Consider the following 16233-nt stretch of genomic DNA (forward strand, 5'->3'; position numbering starts at 1 on the left):
CATTAATAAACGGGGTAGTGTCCACTTTGTATGTAGTCTATGCAGTAGAAATGGTAAGGATGCAATGTGTTCTTCTTCCACAGTGTTATCCAAATTGCTTTTACTTTCTAGGAGACAAACTTCTTGAGTTAGCAGCTAACTTGAAGTTAGCAGCTGCTCTTGATAACCGGGTGTCTCACCTTTTTGAGCCTCCGTTTCCTCATTTGCCAAACTGATGATTCCTGTTCTTGCGAGGTATGTGATGTAAAACTTGTTTTGAAAGTAAAGGCTGACTGGTTTTCATGAATTTGCAAATAGATTCTGATGGATTAGACCTGCCTCCAAATGCAATCAACAGCTGGAACATCTAAACACTTCCCCTAGAGAAGTCTCCTAGAGACTGACGTAGCTGATCCAGTTGAACTGCTGAAGAGCGCTTTGATCAGAATCAGCCTGATACAAGGAACAAAACAAAAATGAAATCGCTATATCCAATCTGCAACGTGAAAAAGCCATTCAAATGTAGCATAATGAGCATTTCGTGCATGCCTAACAAATCATAGCAATTACACTCAATAAAATATTAGATGTCAGAAATTACTATTTATCCATTCCTTCTACTGTACTCCTTCCTGTCAGCTGTATTATTTTGCTGAAAAGAGAAGTGGCAAAATCAGTTCTTAGCTTCTCTGCCGTTCCTACTCAGTGGATTAAGTAGAATTTAAGCAGAATAACGTTAGCCCCAGATTTCAATTATTCACAGTTATAACCAGCTTGTAAAAATTCCTCTTAGCACATGTAAATGAATAGCACTTGGCTGCACTCTGCAGCCAACTCTAGTGCCTATACTACAGGTCTGTTTACGTGGCATGCAGAAACCAAAGGCCTTCTGATGTTTGCATCTAGTAGTCATTTAGATCAAAATCAGTTCGGAGAATATCTCCAAACACTAGCTACATTCTAATTTTGAAGTGGTGGGAACAGCCTGCACAGGAGTGTAGAGAGTGGAAATTTGGCTAGCACAGCAAGAAAAAAATACGCTTTAATTACAAAGGCAGAAAGAAAAATGTCAGGATTTTAAAATATCTGTACAGGTGTTTTCTTATCCCTGCTATCTTAGGCGGAACTCCATTCCACAAAGCAAATGGACTTTGATTTCCCCCCCCGCATCCCCCTTCACAGAAAAGAAGGCAATATAAGCCTTTTAAATATCCAGATTCTTTGGCATTAGAACACATGGTTGGACTCTCAATTACTGCAAATCAGTGCTACTTCATTGATTTCATTAAACTTTGCTGGCATACACTGAATATGCCCCCTACTGTTAAATAGTGAAAGAAAATATCTCATCTGCCCTAGAGGAATGAATATGCCTGAAAGAAACTGAGCTGGATGATTTTCATACTTGGAAAATACAGGGCTATTCAGGTGGTGTTATCCTTTTCTCAAAAAATGTTTGTGCCGCTGGTACGGTTAAGGCACTAGATTAAAGATGATGCTGTTTAGCAGCACTGTAAAGCATGGGAGACTTGTTTGCTTTTCAATCAAACCTATAAATTTTCAGATCCGCAATTGCAACGTAGACTTTGGTTTGCTGACAGCTGCTGGCCCCAAAATCTTTTGTGGTTAGCTGCTGCCGTATTTTCTCATGGTATATCTGTGGATGCTTGGGAGAGAAGATGAGTCAGCAGCAGAATGACTTTAAAGTGGTCATTGACTTTGTTCTCCACAACAAGGGACGTGCCCTAGGTCAAATTTCTTATTTCAGCTGGTTGAACTTCTCAATAAGCTGAAGAATGCTGGCTTGAAAAAGTTTACAGTTCAAAGAATTTTTCTCCGCTGTTCTGGTAGGCAATCTCAGTGTGTCTTTTGAATACACGCAGATCAGGAAAATCTGCTTATTTTTTTGCTCCTTATCAAAGGCATCAAAGTATGCCTCTGTCCAACTTCTAAGTTTATAGTACACAAGTAACTATTTTTGCCTGCATATCACTGAAACTCTTTGCATTCAGTAATTTAAGATCTCAGATACACAATATAGCGTTTTTACACGGATGACATTTAATAGCTTTTTCAAATAAAATGATACTGGGCTTTGTAAAGATCAACCTTTTCACAGAGGATAAGAACACATGCAAAGATATAAATGTTGTAAAACTTTTAACAAAATAGGTACTCATCCTGCCTAGGCATTCAGTATTCTTGATTACTTGTATCTAATGCATATTCCTTAATACTGAATTGGTGATTTCTGCCCCAGACTGCCAGGTGTAATTCTTCAGAAAGCTGGAGTGTGTCTGTTGAGAAGGTCTCCACTAAATAGGAGAAGGCGACCAAAAATGAGGTGACCTTTGAATTCTGTCTAAAGAACCAGAGACTGGTTCAGGACCAGCTTTCAGTGGTCCAGTTGTGTATGCCACAACCATATTGCAATTTGGAGTTGCGCTCAAGAAAATGACAGACAATATTTCTCATTTGTTCCTTTCCTTACCTCCTTCATAACGAAATCCACATTAACCTGGTGTCAAATGCAGATAAAATTTGGCCATAACTGCAAAACACAAGAGTGCTCTTGTAAATTGGTTTCTCTGATTTGGTAGTCTTAGTGAACAGTGAGATTATCCCAGAAAAATTAAATACTAAAATATAAAATGCTGTGGTGGAACATTTCCCAGCTGTTCTCGACAGCACAGGATCAGCCAGGCTTGAACATCAGCTTCTGAGTCTGGGAAAGTTGCTGCAGTTCTCTCAGGAGAGATTGACGTGTCAGCAGTGAACGTGCCAGTGGGGAACGGGTGGGAGGAGAAACAGCCCTGTAATTAAAGAGATCAGTGAAACATTGTCTGGTCTGACCACAGCTATTTCTTTTTTTGACACTAAGCTATCCCTTAGCAAATGACGCTAATGCTCCTCTCCCACAGTAGGTTGCTGAGGTTTGTTACTGGATGTAACCAAGCGTTTGGATGTCTGGCAGATGAGGACCACATCAGAACTTGGCTCGTTACACGTCTGTAAGTGCGAGCACAGTGCAGGCTGATGGCAGGAACTGCTGTCGGAGCTGCACAACAGCCTCGGACAGATAAACCAAGCTGTGCAAGCTGTCTGCTCCCACAGCAGTTGCGCTTCTTCCGAGGTCATGCTGGTGGGAAAAGATCAGTCAGTAGGATGCGTCTGTTTTTGCGCTGTAATGTATTTATGTTGGCAAACCTTTGTTGTGTGGACTCTGCGTAAGCGTGTTACTGATGAACGAGATGATGTGCGAATCTTCCCATCTGCTCTCTTAGTACTTTTGCCAATCTGTGTAACAGGTTTGGTTTTGACTGTGAAGTATCACACTCTCAGAGCTGACAGTAATAGAACATAGTCGTGCAGCTGTGATTTCATTAGTCTACAGCCCTGGTTTTATTGAGTAATGACTAAATCCACCTGTGTGAGAAGTAGCTTCTACAAGTACAAGAGCTGGTTTGGAGAAAAGTTATCAAACCTGTACTTTTGAGCTTTTTGGACTTCATCATCTTGATAATGCTATCTGGTGATAATCAGAGAATGCTAGCAGAGGCTGGAACTCTTTCTGGTTGTTTCTGTGTGTCTGAAGATCTGTCTATGTGTATCCGTCTGCATGATTTCTCTTCTACAATCCCATCAAAAGCAATGTTTTTTAACAAAGTAACAATTTTTTCAAGGGTAAATACTAGATTCTAGTCAACTTTTGTTTTTTTCTTAAAGCTGTCAGTGTATTTGGCAGTGGAAAAAACACAAATTGAAAGCCCATGTTCTTATAACTAAAAGCCCTATTGACAAAGCTACAATAGCTTCTAGCTGGCTTATGTTATCTTCCTGCTATATTTAGTAACACAATAAAATGCTTTTGGAAGAGATATTAGATGCCAAAATAGCGATTCCAAATATAAAAGAGGTCCCTAAGGCATGAATATAATGTCTTGATTATAACTTTAAATTACTTTTTTATAGCTAGAACTAGGATGTCTAGTGGCTAATTATAATGTAGCCTGATGTTATGCCCAACCACCTCCTTCTGTCTTTCTCACATGCACCACTTAACCTCCTAGGCCTTCATTTCATAAAGGATTAAGTGCATTGGATTCTTACTGAGCAAAAAAGTGAACAAAAAAAATGTTGTTAAGCACTTTACAGAAGAGGAATGGATTTAAATGTGGTCTTAAAGTTAAATGTGCAATGAGGTGTTTTGCTGAATCATAGGGTTTTTTCCCTCCGGACCATCCCGTGAATAAAGTAGTGTGGTTCTAGGGGAAAAAAAAGCAATATTACTTATAAATAGAAGTTATTTATACTTTTCTAATCCAGCAAAAATAAATTAAATTGACATTTCAAACGTGAAATTGATTTCTTGGGTGCTGTAACACTTAGATATGACGGGAAAGTGCAGCACTTTGGAGAGCTCGAGTAGCATTTTCTGTTTTCTAGTTTGAGATTTAATGGTCATGGTTCGCTGAATTGGCCTAGAATACTCTCTCTCCCTTCCTCCCACGTTGCGCATTAGTCACCATGGCTGGGGTTTGGTATAGTCCTTTGGTGTGTGCACTGCAGCTGTACTGACCCCAGTGGGGGTTTCAGGTGCTTGTGAGTTTTGCTGAATCGGGGACTGCAGTTAGGCCTTGGCCCATGCTTAAGCAAATAATCCCAGAGACTTCACCAACTGGATGTTTTAAACAAGCCTGCTGACACTGACACTGGGGAGCAGCGCACATCTCCCGTGAAAGCAAGTACAGAGCAAAGGCCTTCAGTTGCTGTAATCGGGCAGCTCAGGACATGGATCGAGACTTCTTCCAAGAAATCCTGGCAATGCTGATGAAAAATTTGATCTGCTTATGCATGGCCAGCATTAGTTGTGTGGAGTCTCCTCTCGCTACTGCTGGAAAACTGCTGAAGTCTAGGCTGAGAAATTTATACGTGCAGAGTTAGAAATGAGGAGAGCAAATGTTTTCTCTTTGAGGAAAGGAAATAAAATGCTAGGTGTAAGCTAGACATCGGATCAGACATCTGCAGAATAGGTGCATAGATTTGGGTTTGGTGGCAGGAAAAACCACCAAACATCTGTGGTAGCTGGGGGAAGTACGTACCCAAGCCGTGAAGGAAAAGTAAGTTGAATGGTATCTCTGATGACAATCGGAGCAATGAACGTTCAAAAGTGGGATGTGGGAGAGGGAGATCTTTTTCTAAAACAGATGTGGGAAGCTCTTTACTTCAGGGTGATATGTCCAAAGGGTTGGAGGGTGTGACACTAGTGCATGTGCTTTTCTTTCTTTCTTTGCTCTTTTTAAAAAATAAAGCATTCATTTTGGGGAAAGGAAAGAGATAATTCCGATTCCTCGCTTTGCAGGGAAAATAGAACTGAAGTGTATCAATGAGGGAGAGCACTAATTCTGGGGCTGGTAACGGTACCAATTCTAAATATCAGCTGCAGGAAGGGCTGCAATAATCTGACAAAATTACTGTGCTTAGGAATTGAATGGCTGCACACTATTAAAGATTTATGGTGACAGGATGTGGTGAAGTTGGGAAAATTAAGGCAAACGTGTAATCTGTGTTTGTTAATATCTGCAAAAAAGATGTGCCTTTCAAATGATGCTGTAAAAAGAAATTAAGACCTGTAGCATTGCAACGCTTTGCCCTCCAAAGGAAGATGCATGGATGAATGCTAGGCCATTAGTATTTGTATGGCTGTAGTTGCTATTTATGTGTTAATGTGGGTGTTCTTCTGAAAGAACTGAAACATGCTGTACCAGAGTAAATGGATTTTATTATAGAAAACAAAGCTATAGATGGAGCTGTGATCCAGGCTGATGGTAGCTTTGTTTTACCTAGAAATTCTTCTATCAACTTGTTTATACTTTGCATAATGCATATATACGTTACAAATAAACCCAGAAAATTCTTACTTACAAAACAATTACATTTAGAGGCATGAGAGGTGCAAACAGCAATGTTGTCGTGAGAGAGCCTTAGTCAGATGGTAGAACTGGGCTTTGTTTTGCATTTTTCATTTACACACAAGTGTAAATTCTCATAAGTTTGGAAATACTTGGAATGCTGATACCATTAGGTAGCATACTGTCCAGTATGTTTTTTCCTTTTGACAGAAGAAATGAACTACTAATTTACTTTCTAGGCTAATAAAATACACAGAAATGGTTAGTATTAGTGACAGCTGTGATTTCTCAGCTGGTATAAAGATCTTCAAACGTGTGCTGCTTTTTGAGTTACCGTGAGTGGAATACCTACTGCATCCTGCCCTTTATAGCATATCCATTTTATCATCAAGTGAATCTCTGCATGGCTGCCCTGCACGTGCCAAGGGAGGCTCGTTAGAAACTGCAGCCCAGCGATGGCTTGTCTCACGTTCCTATAAATTTGCCAGTGCAGCCAGTGCACACTAATTCCACATACATGGGTTTTCTCATCCCTCAGGGAGCAGTCTGTCTTATCAAAAACAGAATGACCCTCTTGTCAGCACAACAGATTTATTAACTTACAAGAATCTTGTTTTGAAACCTCCTGCTGTGTTGTAAAGTTCCAGATGGCAAAACACAAGAGCGTGGCAGCAAGTGGATTTGTTTACAGCCTCCTCCCTCCACCCTTCAATGGACAGAAGACGGATAGTCTTCGCCATCATCATTTCCGAGTGTGGCAGGTACAGAAGTCTTAGAGCAAAAAGCTTCCATTTAGAGTCAAATAGTGGAGTTCAGTGCCTTATTTATTTTTGCAGTGTCTTTTTTTTTTTTTCCCCTCAAATGCTTAACAAAATAGCAAGCCTAGATTAGTTAAAAGCTGTGAAGCATGTTGCAACTGGATGCAGCATTACGGCCAAAATGGGTTATAAAACATTTTGCAGAGTTCTGCTGCTAAAAATAGCTCTGCATTGAGTTGAGAAAATGCAGAGAGGCTGGATAAGGTCAGTCGGCACGACATTACCCGGTTCTTATAATGGAGGAAAATTTACCCACCGTTAGCCCACATGTTATTCAGGAGGTGGTGTCCTGCTGTCTACTGGATGAGGGCCTACTGTTTTTCTCCTTCTTACCCCATTTGGTTATCTGTTGTTCTCCCTTTTATTCCCTGGGCTATTTTCTGCAGGACTGCAGCTTGTTCTTTTCTCTTGCGTCACAGTCATCAGGCAATGGACCAATGTGTCATAAGTAGAATTGCTTAACATATAAGATCTTTTATTTACATATATTTAACAGCTTTTGAATCTAAATATACCTTACCACAAAAATACCCCCTCTGTTTTTGTTAAGCATTTGCTTCTTCCAGAAAATGGAAATCTGGCACATTTTAGTAAATAGGATAAATCTTATTTGAAAAATTACGGGAAATACAGTTATTGTCAAACCTGTCTGTTGGTGTCTTTTAAATTAAGCACTTTTTTAAAAAAAAACCTCCCCCAACCTTCCCTAATTGATTTATTTTTAAATTTTCCATGAAAAATTAATTGAGCAACTGTCCTAAGAAAAGACACTGCCTTTCTAAATGGAGTTTAAGGCCTTCATCTGGTAATTAATTTTTTTTTTCAGGTGCAGTCCTCTTTCTACAGTAAGGCCTAAAAGTGCTTCCCCAGAAAAAGAGAGTAACAATAGAGTAGGAGATCTTTCCCAAGGGCTGTGTCAATTCGGGAAGCTGACAACCATTAGCCCCAATTAAAGATGGGAGAACTGACATTCAGAGGGGAAAAACTAAGTGACTTGGCAAGTCTTAAAAGAAACTTGAAGCATGCCCTCTGAATCTCAGTCCGTAAGGACATCCTTCCTCTGAGAAAACTATATAGTCTATTGCTTTAGCATCTCATTCCCTTGCTAGGTTTTTTCCCCTTCTTCATGCCACTCAGAAAATAAACTTCGCCCATAAACTCCTGGGAATAGGAGCTGTCATCTGTCTTTATTCTCTGAAATGGCTGGCACGTTCTTAGTTATAGGAAATTAAATTATAAGCAAAATTTAAGCACTTCCTTTTTTTCTTGTTTGTATCATCTATAAATACATTCATTCTTTTTTTTTTTCAAGTGGTGGGCATCATGTGATGCTAGCTTCCTTAAACGCTCATATTCCAATGGATTTAATGAGCGTTTGGGAGCCAGATGGCATACCATATTTTTTTCAAAACATTTTAAAGCACATGACAGACAACTCATGTTGACAGGAGTGCTTCACTGAGGTGTCTGTAAAGCAAATGTGTTACTTGTTACTACTAGAGCAGAATAATTGTTTATGAAAGGCATCCTCAAATTCAACAATGATTCAATGAAGTAAACAGGAATGAATTCTGCTATGTAAACACTGCAGACTCTGCAGAAATGTTACCCGCTTGTATACGTTGCCTAAAATAATTATGATCTGAGTGGAAATGCATGATGCAGTGTGGTATTATGCAGTGGTAGTCGCTGAAGTCTAGATTCAGGCAATTTTGCTTGAAAATCTTCAGTCTGTGGGCAATATTACAGAAAAGGCTATGGCTGGAGACAATAAAGATGACTCTTTCCTGTAAGATGGAAAGAGAGAAGCATTCTTTTTCCTTTTGTCTACTAGGAAGAGAGAAAAAACATGAAGGGAATAACCGTATAGAAGAAGGAAAGGACATAAAAGCAATGGACTATTCTCGTTAAGATTGGCTGGAGCTGCAGGTACAGCTTAAAAAGTCATACCTGATGAACCTCTTCCTTCAGAGACTCAGCTGGGAGGAGAAGCCAGCTATCTGGTTTGGGGAAAAAAGCAAGGTCTCTGATAAATGCTTGGTCTGCACTTATGCATCTTCTCTGGTTTAGGAGCTAAACTGTGAGAATTAGGAGGGAAGTACAAGCTTGAATCTTCTCAGAATATTCAGTGTTTCAGATAAATAACTCTCTGAAAAGTTAACCTCTAGCTTTTCTTAAAAAAAAATAATTAAAATGCGGACAAATGTACTTCATTCCTAAATTCTATTCATTTTTTTTTTTCAGTGTAATTTTCAGTGCTTTTCAGAACTGGTATTTTTGGCAAATGTATAGTTCCTTTAAAAAAAAACCCAAACATATAGAACACATTGTATAGACACAATACACAACCTTGTAGAGAAGATTTAGGCAAGTGAAGATAAAAATAAAGAAGTGTATTTAAAATATATATGTGAATTTTTCCTGTTCTGGACAAGAGAAACTCAAAACAGGTTCCTGTAGCACCCTGCAGCTGTATCAGCCTGCATCATGTGGCTTTGAATCAGGAGAGTTGTTCATCCCTTTTGCGTTTTCATAGCCAATATAGTCATAGTGTGGTAAAATACTAGACTGATCCTTCTAAATTGCTCTTTTTTTCCCTCTTTGCGGTAAATATTTAATTGTCTTTTCTATAAAGTCAATATATAGGATTCATAACAAAATTCCCTTCCAGAATTTAGAGAGAGTAGCTTGTGCCACCCTGCATTTCTGTAAGCCACACTGTTATCTGCGTGTGGTTAGGCTGGTGTGGTTACCAGACCTTTCACGGGGAGCTAGAAAAATGTTTGACTTTTAGTGGAATCTCATCATAGACTGTGCTTTTGAAAATCAAAGCCTGTGAGGAATGATTAAAAAATAAAATTGTTGAAATAAGGTATGATTTTATATAATCAAACATTATTTCATCTGACATAGCCTGGCGCAAGCAATAGTTAATTCTTTCCAAGGCTGCTAATCGCTTCTGGTAATTTTCGAAGGAAAATATTCACTGCGATAGATAAATTTAAAAATGGTGTAAGCAATCATCTAAAAATACCTTTCCTCATCTTTAATAACGTACTTCCTACCTCATTAAGCCAACTGATTGGGTATTATTATGATCTACTACTTTAATACTCAATCATTGCAAGGACACACAACAGTAAGGGCTTCTGTATGTCATAAGAAGATGAAGTCTTCAGCTGCTCAGTTAAGTACATGAGCAGGATGAAATGACAGCAAAGTACTTCTGCGAGGAGATGCGATATGAAACTAGATTTATTTAGGGCAATCTGATAGAGAAAATTGAATGTTGGGAAGTGAGTTCCTTGAAAGCTCTCCAAGTGTTAGTGTATGTGTTTCAGGCTGCAAAACGGGTAACAGCTGTAAAGAATATTGTTTTTGACATTTCCTATAATACTGGTGAAGATAAAGGAGGTGAGCAGTCCATGAGATACGAGTGATTGTCACGATCACAGTTGCCATTTATTACAGACTGTGTTCAACACTCATTGCTGGCAAATGATCAGCTGAAGTTTTGCCAGTGTACGTCCTTATGTTTAGGATCACAGCTATTTGCAATTATGGGGGGATGACTACGCGGTCCCTTGACTTGCTGCTTTCCGTCAGTAAGTAGATGTGCTACATTAAGTTGGTATTCCTGTACTCTGTAAATTTGTGCCTCATTAAGGCTAACCTTGAAAGCGTATTCATGGTCACATAATGAACATATGCTGAAATAGGTGAGGCTATAAAAACAGTTTAATGCTTGTGGATATGCCTGCAGTTTCCTTTTTCAAACAGCTTTTGGTCTCTTCATAAATGTTATGAATTTCAAAGTAGATATTAGGAGGAATCACGGAAGTATTTCACTTCCATGTGTCTCAGGTCTCCTATCTCCTGAGGGCTAATTACTGTGTTTATAAAGCAATGACTTTGCTTGTGTAAGTTCTTAGAGTTTCTCATGAGAAGGGAGGTGAAGGACCTCATGTTGCTTATTAACTGTTTTACTATTCCTGCAGTATAGGCCTTTAGATGCATATTCTTACCCTAATGAGTTCAGTCCAGTTCAGGTAGGTAGAATCTTTCCATCTTTATTCCCCCGGCTCTTCTTTCTGACTTTGCCCCCTTCTCCATGTCATCTTCTCCCAACATTCCACTTTCTTCCCTTTCCCCAACAAAGCAGACTTTAAGACACAGTACGTGCAGTGTATTAAATGTAAATATGAGTAGATGCAGTAAACTTTAAGAAGAATGCATCCTAGGACCAAAGTGGGCAACAATTTGGACTGGTCCATACCCATGTCTCCATCTGTGGAGATTCAAAACCTGAGACTCTGATTAGTGGTGTATTAGGGCAGGAAAACCTCGACATTTGCTCCATTGTTAACATGAAGGAAATTTTGGCTGTTTAGAACTTTTTTCTGTTAGTCTTAATGCTGAGAGCAGTTTTCTGTATGTTTAAGACCTAAACCCCAGTTACCTTTGCTGATGAATACTTCTCAAAAATAGTCTTTTTTCATCAGTAATTGCAGTAATAGCTAAATAGATTTTTACAGGATAAATTAATTCTTGAAATGATTGGCCATGGCTCTTAGTTTGCAGCTTATATAAATATGTAGTGAATGGGAGTAGGGATAAGACTATGAAAGGCAGAATGGGGAAATTAAGACTGTGTGGATACATGAAATAAAATCAAATTATGCAAGTTCTTGAGTGGACTTTTATAAATGGCATTTAGCTATTTTTAAGTGCTGTTCCTGAGACTACTTATTCTCTTTATTAGAGCATATTAGATACAATTAAAAATAAATTGCCTCTAAGAGAACAGGAGGAGAGTTACTCAGTCATGAGTATTCAAACACTTCTGCGAAACTCTTAGATGTTATTGTACCAGACTTCTAGGGGATATCCTTAGCGATTATGAAATACGCAATACACAAAAAATATCCTTTCTATACAAAATGGTCAGTAGAGACTGCTGGGAGTGAGACACGTCCCTCTGTGGTGGTGTCAGTTTTGCTTGTTTCCCATATTCCCTTGCCAGGAGATGCTGACTGCTCTGTGTGATGCTCTTCGCAGTTTTGAAACACTGTCTGTCTAAGAGGTGCTGTACAGAAAGCGGTGAATTGACCCCCTGAATGGCTGAGCTGTTTATTTCCTCCTTGTTCCCAGTCCTCACTGGCTTGGGACTCCTGAGCTAAACACTGATACGCTCCGTGGCAGTGCAGTCCTTAAATGAGGAGCTGGATGTATGGAGGGAAGCAAGAGATTTGGAGAGAAGCTGAGATCCAATTTGGTCCAAAGTCCGCTGATGGGAGTGGGCAGTGCCTGTGGTCTGACCAAAGTTGTGGACAGAGGCTGAATGTGCGACAAGTGTTTCTTGAAGATACTGGAAGTGAAGTGTCCGATTTTTAGCAACAGATTAAGCAGCAATAACACAGGCTTCCCTCTGTTGCCTCCGGAGCACGCCTGACTTCTCACTGGAAGCAGCAGCAGTTCAGTGACTGTGCTGACTTAAACGTGGGCCTCACGCTGAAGTGTGAAATAATACTAGTCCTAGTGGGGAAACCTGTTTAGCCAGGAGGATGTAGGTAGTTTGCCAAAGCCTCTGATGGCTTTGTTTTGTTCTGGTCTTTTTGGTTTTTTGTTGGGTTTGTTTTGTTATTATTTTTTTTTTTTTTAGAGGAAAGACTTTTCACAGCGGTACCGGGAATAAGTTTCTTAAGAGGAAAGATTTTGCCCACATATTTGTTGAAAAAGTACATCTAAAGTGTACAAAAGCACTTCATGTTGGCGTGATAAAAGTTCACTCTTAGAACACAATAACAAATACTGCAGAGATTTTAGATAGAAAAACAAATCAGACTGAAGCGTAATAAAAAAAAAATCACTTAAGAACAAAAGTACGGTAATTTGGCCACTTAAATATCTGAACTGGTGTGTTTGGGAAAAGTCTGCCAAGTTGCAAAATACTGGAAGGAGAGGGGAGCGTTTTTCTTTCATGTAACTAGGTGGTGTTTTTTTTCCTCAGCAGTTCATCTCAGGCTTTGCATCCCTTGCCTAGAAGGCTGAAGCCCTATCAAATTTGGAAATCGCAACATATAACTTGTTAGTTATATGATTTATATATTATATATGTGTATGTATATATATATATAATATGTATGTATGTATATAAAATTAGTAACTAGACCTGATTTTCCCCAATGCAAATCGCAAGTGCAGATCTGATGAAAGGGGTGATTTAGGCTTGACAGGAAGAGAAAGATTCAGCAGCCTCGGTGGTGAGCTGCCCGGGCAAAGTAGAAAATGATGAGGAGCCCTGATGACGGTGTTCCTATATGGTCTAGAGGAGAGCTCGCTTAGACTGAGGCACCTTGTCCAGTTATGCCCTTTTTTTTCCAGGAGGAAATGCACAGCGGTGGAATGACCGCGTGACCTGCCTCCCAGTTGTCATTTGTCCTGGAAAGGAGGAAACCTCTGTTTTTAAACTCTTCACTGGTTTAATTCTGTTCTGAGTCCATGACTCCATGAAACATGCCCTCATCGTCAAAGTTGTTGAACCTAGAAAGGTCATTTTTAATATGCCATTTGAAAAGCAAAATTGTTTCTTGAATGAACTGTTGATTTCAATAGATGCTTAATCCCCCAAGCTCTTACATGTCTGGTCAGTAATCATCTGGCTGTGGGGTCAAATCTCTGGGGGTTACTTTAATTTTTTTTGTTTTTTCCGTAAACTGAAACTGCTTCAAATCTGATGGTTATGACACTCTTGTTTGATATTGACAAACTGTAGTTAGTGGCCATGTTTCCAGTAAGACAGAAGACTTGAAAACAGGTTTTCTTTTAGCCAAGTGTTCCAACCGCCAGGCGTTTGTTTAAAATGGGACTTAGGTGTACATGCAGCCAGGTCTCCCAGTTGCTTTGTCTCAGGCCTTACCCCAGATCCGTATGATGTGGTAGGTATGCTTTCACAAACAGCGTAGGGAACAGTATGAAAATCCTGGTGGACCTTGTAGCAGTGTGACTCTTTCGTGTGTGACTCTTGACAGAAATTTAAGAGACCACAGATCTGGGCACCAGTGTGGTTAATGATTAGTGTTTCTTTGTAAAGCTCCTTTGTAAATCCAGCCTCAAATCTAAAACCAAGAGGAATTTGAAATAGCTGATACAGGGCATGTCAGTAACAGAAATGGCTAGTGGCCCCTGTTTTGTGACATTATGCTTTGATTTGTGTTTTATGCTTTTAGATACATTAAATAGCCTTTCCTGTTTGAGGATATTTTGTTTTACCCTGTTAATAGAGACGTGCTTACTTGAAAGCAGTATCTCAGTTGCGTGGAAGAATGATTGAAACATTTTAAGAAAATAAAAAACTCTCTTAGGAAGAGTGGTTTTAATGCCAGAATGCATTAGGCTTCAGAAGAGACAGCTGCATCATTTCGTATATTGTGAACAGGTTCCAAATGTGTGTATACATGGTCACATAGAGAGCTGTACAAGAATTATTAGCTTATAATTCCACATTAATAGTAAACCAGGCATAACAATGGCCAGTATTGAACTATCTGTTACAGATCGAGACATCGGATCAAGTTCATGTATCAGCTACTGTCCCACAGAAAGGGGAGGTGAGGTACTCGGTATGACACTGATTTCTCTGTTGGACTCCACTATAGCTCATCTTGCTTTAGTGGGAAATCAGCGTGAATAAAGTGGCTCAAATGAACTCTGCTCAGACTACCCGATCACATGATTTAACCCGGCATCCAGAGGAAAAAGGCTAATGTCACTTTGGCCAATGAATGAATGAACACACATCTTGTTTTAGACACTCAAGTTAATGAACAAGAATTGAACAGAATCTTGTCTGAACTTTTGAAAAGGATATTTTACTTTGCCGCCTGTAACACAGTTTAAAAAAAATACAGTGAATCTCGTCCTTACTCTGTGTCAGCAAAGTCCTAACAGTACAGCAAAGATCAGCTTTTCTTTATCTTTCTTACAGGGATGGGTCAGCTGTCTGGATGAGGACACAGGTCACAAATAGGTTAAAGTCATAATTACTAATACAATTTTCACATAAAATCTGCCTGCCGCTGTCCTCTTACAGTATGGTAGTTATTCTGTCTGTAGTATACACATCTTCAGAAAACATGCCATATTTTTTCCCCTCTGTGTTATTTTGCTTATATCTATCACTTGAAGGAAGAGCCCTGATTTTCCTCTGTGAATCCCGATGCTTCATTATGCTAGAGACCAAAAGCCTTGGCCGGAGGCTGTTCTGAGTCACAGTCTCAGCTCTCTATGCCTTTTCTTACTTATCACTGGGACGTCCAGCTTTTCATAATATGGTATATTCTGAAACGTCATTGGATCACAAAAATCTCATTTACTCTTTTGAAAACAGGACCAGCTTGCAATATAATATAATTTTCTTGTTCAAAGAAACTAACTTTGCATAGCACCTTTTTTTAAAGATTTTTTTTCTTACAGATGTTCATCTGTTTAGCAATGCCTAACCTGTTTTTCCTTCTCTATGTAAAGAATGATCCATGGATAAAGAATCCTACATTAATACAGGTAATGTTATTAAACTCTCTAGAGCTCCCCTGGTAACATTTATAATCTAGAATCCTGAATAATAGCCCTCAAGTCAAAAGCAAGAACTGTACAAAGTTACACTCCTGCTGAGCTCATAGAAACTCCAGTGTGACTATGACACTTGTTACTTTGTGGAACCTTTTAATAATAATTTTTGTCAAAAAAATTTCAAAAGTATACTCTTGCACAACAATTGAGATTGATTTTATTCGTATTTCTCAGGTGAAAAAAATTTACTCCATACGTGTGATTTAAGAGTCCACAGAAACCTCTGCAGTGTATCATCAGACATAAATGTTAACAGCATAACTGTTAATACATAGCAGTTTTTTATATTAGTTTGATTGCATATCACGAAGCGAATTTTCGTTAAGAAACAGGAACCCTTACAGGTGTTTCTGCATTCTGGGTTTATCTACTTTCATGTGTTTCCAGTTTAACTCTACTGGAATAGCGGTGCCTCCCACAGAATCCTACAGCTTTGAGGGCAAAGAAATGGCAAAATGAAAGTGACAAAATCCTTGTTCATCTGCTTGTACATGTCTGCGTATGAAACACCTTCTTGTATATAGAGAGGGAAACAGAGGCCTCCATTTCAGAGCACGGCAGCTACTTCGTGCCCCACGTAAATGCTATGTGCCACGAGTCCTTAGGCAACCCGGGAAGCCTCAGATGGATGTTGTCAAGATAACTAGATGTAAAACACATTTTAAAAGCTTGGAAGTATAAAATAAAAGCAGAAGAGCCAAGACCCATTCTGCGTTGCTTGCGGGGGGCCTTGGCAGTGGCCCCGCCTTGGTGCGTCGCCCTCTCGCTGTGGAGCGACCAGCCACCCTGCCACGGGGGAGCCCCTGTGAGGAAAACGAACGCAGAGCTGCTCGCAAACCAGAGGGTAAACCGAAATCCACATAAAAGCCGTTTTTCCATCGGTCTCCTGTGGC

Source organism: Rissa tridactyla, chromosome 5 (genome assembly GCF_028500815.1).
Source record: "Rissa tridactyla isolate bRisTri1 chromosome 5, bRisTri1.patW.cur.20221130, whole genome shotgun sequence".
Lineage (NCBI taxonomy): Eukaryota > Metazoa > Chordata > Aves > Charadriiformes > Laridae > Rissa > Rissa tridactyla.